We start from the raw sequence: 6,495 nt of genomic DNA on the forward strand, positions 1-6,495 counted from the left end.
AGTGGCGCCCCGGTGAGCTCAGGTGCAGCAGAGAGAAGGCTGAGCCTGGAGGGAGGAAGTGAGGGACCTTCGACCTTCGACCTTCCCTTGGGGGTGGGACAGTATGGGAACCAGAAAGGCCTAGGGCATGCCGGTGACTGAGCAGCCCAGCCTGGCGGGGCCTGTAACCCCGCCCCACGCGGGCAGGTGGCAGCCGTGGTGACCCACCACTTAGAGTCCAGTGTCTAGGACAGCTGGCGTGGGAGGGCAAAGATGGATCTGGAGGGGAGGCTGGGCGCCCCACTCTGCCAGCGGCCGACCAAGGTCGGGAGCAGCCCTGAGAACCACAGTGATGGGAGGGCACAGGCATGGGGACCAATGCCTGGATGGGAGGTGACCAGGAGCGACCGGTCCACAGCCAGCAAGGGCGGTGAATGACTCAGCATCACTGTAAATTACTTCCCTGCATAAACATCCTGGGCACCCCGCCCCCCACTCCCTCCAGGCACCCGCTGCCCTCTTTGGAACCGCCCCCCAGGCCTCTGTGCCCACCTGGCACCCGCAGCCCTGTCTGGTAAACGGGGGTCCCGTGCATGTCTGAGACTGGCCTCTTGGCTGCTAAGGCCCTCTAGGGATTCCGAGTCCCCTTTCTTTTCCCGCTTGGGGGGTGACACCTCACAAATAAAGAGTTTCCAGATAGACATCGAGCCCCTGCACGAGGAGAATCCCTGCTCTGTCTTTACAGCTCTTCCCGCGTCTGCTCTTTCTCAAGCTGCTCAGCTCAAAACGGTTCTGGCGGCAGAGGCGGCAGAGGCGTGGCCGGCCGGGTGGGCGTGGCCTGGCCCGGCACCGCGATGAACCCGCACAGCGATGCCCAGCCCGCATCGGTGGCACACAGCCGAGGCCTGGCCTCCCACCCCCGAACTATTTCTTCTTGTGCCGAGCAAACTCATAAATGGCCTGAACTCAGTGTTCCACTAAAGCAGGGCCGCTTGTTCCCGTGGCCACTCCGAGCCAAGAAGCCAGCGTGCTTTCCCCTCGGCCCTTAGGCTCCGCTCCTAAATTCTCGGAGGTGCAGCCCACGGAAGCAGCCTGGCCTTGGGAAACGCCCGCGGGCGCTGGGGAGGGCGGCTCTGGACAGGGACGAGGACGCGGCTCAGGTGGGGACACTGCGCGGATGGGCCGACACGGGACAGGCGCCTTGTCCAGGGAAGAGGCCGCTCAAGACGCCCATCCAGACTCGGGGCTTTCTAGGTGGGGAAAGTGGACAGTGATTCTCTCTTTATTCTGCAGGGATAAAATAATTTTAAAAATGTGCCCACAGCTCTTTCGTATTTGCATCAGATAAGCCTAAACTATTTAAGGACATTTTTGAATCAACACGTCACGGGGTGCCAGGAAAGATCTTGGCGTTGGAGGAAGTGCTGGCACGCGAGTCACGAAGCCCAGGCGGTGGGCATCCGGGCGGAACTGACTGGAAAGGAAGCAGGGTGTCAGGTCCCTTGGGTGGTGAGGGACACACCTGGTCCCGCGGCTGCTGGCCGGGAAGCAGGCTCCACTCCGAGGTGCTCAGGGGAGATGTCAGGGGCCTTTGGAAGCTGGAGCCAGCAGGTCCGGCTCCAAGGGGCCGGCAGCACCTATGAAAATGAGCCTCTTGTTTTCTGGAAACTTCCGTCACTAATCTAGCATCCTCATCACTGCCTTTGTCACTGTGGTCAGGAACACACTGCTACTAAGTGGTATTCAGAGCTCCAGCTGGGTTATCACTCACTCCAGCCTCTTCCCGTGTCCCAGCTCGACCCCAAAACCAGTGACGACACCGCGTCATCCGAGCGTCGTTGCACACGGCTGCCCGGACTCGATTAGAGGGGACACCGTCCAGCGCGGCGAAAGCCAGGGGCGATTTTAAGGCTGGTCTTCCCAGAACTTAGGGCGCTTTTCTCACGGACGCCCCATGTGTGAAGTCGCCGTCACTTCTCAGAGCCGAGGGTCCGCGGGCCCCGGGCGGAGAGACCCCACGCGTCTGTGTCGACATAAATGTCCCTTGTCGCTGCGGTGTCAGAACAGCGCCGACTGCGGACTGAACCAGCAGGAACTTCTTTCACGGTTTCTAGATCGAGGCGCCAGCTGAAGCAGCGTCCATGCGGGGCGGGTCCTCAGCGCGACCTCGGTGGGGGCCGGGGGAGGGGGAGGGGACTCAGGCTGCAGCCCTCGCTCTGGCCTCGGAAGGGCACAGATCCCGCTGCGGGGGGCCGCGCTCACCACTTCCTCACCTAGAGAGGCCCCAGCGCTCTCCCATGGGGTGGCACACCACTCCCTCCGTAAGCATCCCCCCCGCGAAGTGTGACAGTGAGCGCAGGGTGGGGGCCGCCCCCGAAGCCCCGAGGCCTGAGCGGGGTGCCCCTGGCGGGCTTCCCGCCCTTCATGGCTCCCGTCCATGTCCCGCGGGGGCCGCATCGTGTGGCCCTTTTATCAGTTTACCGCCCTCCAGGGCGCGTGTCTGCACCAGCCTAATGTAAATCGGTGCATGAAAGGGTAAGCTGGGGCACGGCGATACCTGTACCTTCAGCCGGCACTGACCGGGACCCCAGACCCCGAACAGCTGGTGAGAGAGCAGGCCGGGACCTCCGCACACCCTTCCCTAACAGCCACAGTGGGCGGTGCCCGTGCGCGTGACGTTCCAGCTCACGCACGCATGCACAAGCTGACGCATGCACATGCACGCCCACACACGTGCACACACATGCCCACACAGTGCAGACACACACACGTCTGTACATACATGCACACAAGCCCACATACATGCCCACGCACGCACACGTGCACACCCACACATGTACACACAAGCCCACACAGTGCACGCACACACCCACGCAGTGCACACATGTGCATGCACCGACTCGTTTGTACATAACAATGGTGTTCAGGACACACTGCCCCCAAATGCAGCACTTGGGTGCAGCCCGTGTTTCCGCTGGAGGCCTTTGGGGATGGCGGATGCGGGAAGGACTCCGCCCGCCCCCCAGGTCAGAGGACCCAGAGGAAAGGGGGCCCTGCCTCTGGGAGGGGAGGCGTGTCCTCATCTCTCTGATGAGCCAGGGAGCCCTGAGGAGGGGCCCTGCTCATTCTCAGGGGCCGCCACTCCCAGCTGACCCCTCCTCCAGAGCCCCCCTTGTCAAGGAGGGAAAACACTGGGGCAGGTCTGTTTCCTTATAAAGGCTCCTGTGTCATGTGAAACTTGAAGAATGTGCGTGATGCCTTTTGTCACAAAGACCCAGCTGAGGGCCAGGAACGGAGAAGGGAGAGGTACCTTTTCCTCGCGGGCAGTCTATCTTGGTTGTTCCCTTTCTTTGCTCAGCTCGCGGGGGGCGCGCACACCCTAAGGGAAACCGGCACTTAGAAACGGGGAGGGGGCCTCTTAGAATTCGGACGGGCTTGGAGGCCGGAGGGGCCCGATCTGCAGAATCTGGAGGTTCCCGCGCCCCCGCCTTTGGCCCAGCACAAGTCGGGTCTTCCGGGGACCAACCTGGAGTCGTGTCACGGCTCCAGGGTCAGAGGCAGGGGTGCAGGTGCGCCCGGCGGCCGCGTCTGTGCTGCCGCCCGTGGGCCTACTCCAACTGCGTGTGCTGTGCTGGCATCCAATCTGTGTTCACGTGGTTTTTCCGTTTCCTTCAGGGACTGTACCATACACTTCGGCGACCAATGGCTTGTTTGGGCTGCCATGTGATTGAAATATGAAAAGGATGAAAGTCTGATTTCCCCTCTTAGTATATACTGTAAGTTGCTGCGGATGCCGGCCGCCCGCCTCCCTGCGCTGTGCTGCGGTGCCCGACAGGGCCAGTGTCCACGCCAGCCGGCCGGGCCGACTGCCAGGGCTCCCTGGGCAGAGGCAGCTTCGCACTCACACGCACAGAGCAGGTGCGGGCAGGAGGCGGGCGGCCACGGCCACCACAGAAGCAGATTCCTAGCAGGAGGGGTGAACACGGACATGTCCTCCCGCCCCACGGGGTCCCTGGTCCTGGCCGGCAGCAGCACTGCCCGACCGCGTCCCCTGCCCTTCCATCTGCTCTGGGGGCTGTGCCCTCTCTGCTCGTGTGCAGACCCTCCAGAGCCTCCTCCCCTAAACCCTCTAGAATCCTCAGCAGACTCAGGCATTTTTCTTTTTAAAAAATTTAATTTCTTTGTCCAAGGGGAGAAAAATGTCATCGTGGGCTTTCGCTGGGTGCTCGTAGGACAAAGCAAACGTGCAGCCCCAGGGTTGACAGGGGCCCGGGGGTGGCTCGTCTCCACGCCCCCAGCCGCACCTGCGCCCGGGGATGCTCGCCGTCTCGCCCGCTGCCCAGGTGCTCCTCTTCCTTCTTTGTCACTTCCTTGGGGCCAGTCACTGTCCCCAGCGGCCTCACTGTGCTGCTCACCTGGGACCAGGGGCACCTTGACAGGTCCCCCAGGAGCCTGGCCAGAGTGCAGTGTGGTTCTCGGCAAGGAACACGCGTCAGACGGGGCCCCTCGCGGCCTTCGTGGCTTTGTTCCCCGTGCTGTCCACGTGTGTTATCACAAGCGTGTAATTAGCGAATCTTCATAACCATCCTTTTAACAACTCCATGGTATTTCGCACACCGCATTTACCACCAGTCGCTGAACTATCTCGCTGTAAGAGAGTCCGGGGTAGTTTTATTTATTTCCGTGAATTCACTATTGTTTTGGTCTTCTAGGACAGACTTCTGGAATTATTGGGCTAAAATAAGAATTTTATAAGATGTGTGACAGTATCGATAAACTGCTCTCCATAATGTTTATACAAATTCTCTGCCACATCGACCCTGAGGGAAAAAGTGTCCTAATAATCTGGTCGATGGCCCCGAGTCACCAAAAGAGCTCAGGCACAGGCCACCACTCGCCGCTTTAGCTGCATCACTTCCTGCAGACGGGCCGTGCCGGAGCCTGCGCCCTGCAGCCCGGAGAGACCACGAGGCCAGGATGCCAAGGGTCGCGCCCTGCCCCATCGGCTGCGACGAAGCTGACCACGTGCCACGTGCAAAGCACCAGACAACACGCACCGGCAAGAGGGGCCCAGGCGGCTTCGAGGCCGGAGTCCAAGACCTCTGGGAACACGTTTTTGGACTTAACTAAGATTACGGGGTCTCTTCTTCAAATGCTATACTTTTGGGGATTGTGTCCATGATCGGAGGGTATTTTTAGAATTTTGAAAGGTGACTGGTACTGACATAAACGATGAGCAAGTGGGCGATGCATCGTTAGGTCACATTTGAAGGGAGATTTAAGTTTCGGGGATGGTCTTCGTTGGTGGCTCGAGGATGAACTGAGGGAGCCAGTCATAGGGGAGTGACCGCATGTGTCCCCAGATGTGAGATGCTGGGAAGGACGCAGCATCTGCCATCGAAACTGAGCTGTTAGGTGGTGGCATCAGATCGAGCCAACTCAGGGACGTTCTGGTCACTTCACAACGTCCATGCCCTGGGGGGACAGAGAAGGCCGAGGAGCTGCCCGGGGGCAAGGGGACAGGGACACGGGATGAGACAACAGGAAGCAGTGTGTGCTGCTTGACAAAACCAGGCCAAGAAACGTCCACAGGGAGGACGTGGTTGGCCCACCTGGGAACGTTCCAGTGCGGGCGCAAGTTACGTGGTGCCCCAGGTGTGCTGCGTGCCGAGTGGGCTGTGGCCGTGACCTGGGCAGAGGCCTGCGTGGAGGTGCGACGCCCTCGGGGACAGCGGGCGGGGAGCAAGCGCGGCGGACCCGGCCTTCACACAGGTGAGGGCGGCGAGGCCGCTGGGCTGCCATGTCCCGGTGCCAGTCGCCTCGGAGCCCATGACTGGAGCTTCCGAAGCGTCAGCGGGCCCCGCCCCTCCCCCTCCCCGGCACTGCGGGCCCCAGACCGCACTTCCGGGCGCAAGTGAAGACGCGGGCCTGCTCAGAGGTCCATCGTGCTACAGATGTGGCAACACCTTTTTATTTAGAGTAAGATGTGTGAACATCCAGCATGACAAAATTTGTACAAAGTTCACGATTTAAAAATGAAGTGTCACTGCGACTTGTGATTCCACACGTTTATAGCAAAATTAAAGTGTCAACAAACCCATGCCGCGTAGTACAAAAATAAATCAAACTTCAGTCCACAGAGAGCACAGTAAATATTTATACAAAACTCTGTCTTAATAAATGATTACTCAAATTAACTTAGAAATGAATATGAACAATAAGTTATAATAAATAAACTCTGATGACTCACAATAATTCCATATGAAAGGTCAGCATTCTAATATGTGACACCTTTGTGATCCCTATATAACGGTCACAGATAACTCTTGATTTGATATTATTACCAACGTTAGATGAGCAGCAGGTTTGTGCTTAAAACCCCTTTCCACTGTACATAGGTGAGAACGAGAAGAACCCAAAACCGAGACTACCTATCACTCTACTAAAAGCATTACTATATTGGCAAAGAAGCTGCAGACACAACACGCGGGGAGGCGGGAGGCGATGCCGGGGCCG

Source organism: Pteropus alecto, unplaced genomic scaffold, assembly GCF_000325575.1.
Source record: "Pteropus alecto unplaced genomic scaffold, ASM32557v1 scaffold61, whole genome shotgun sequence".
Lineage (NCBI taxonomy): Eukaryota > Metazoa > Chordata > Mammalia > Chiroptera > Pteropodidae > Pteropus > Pteropus alecto.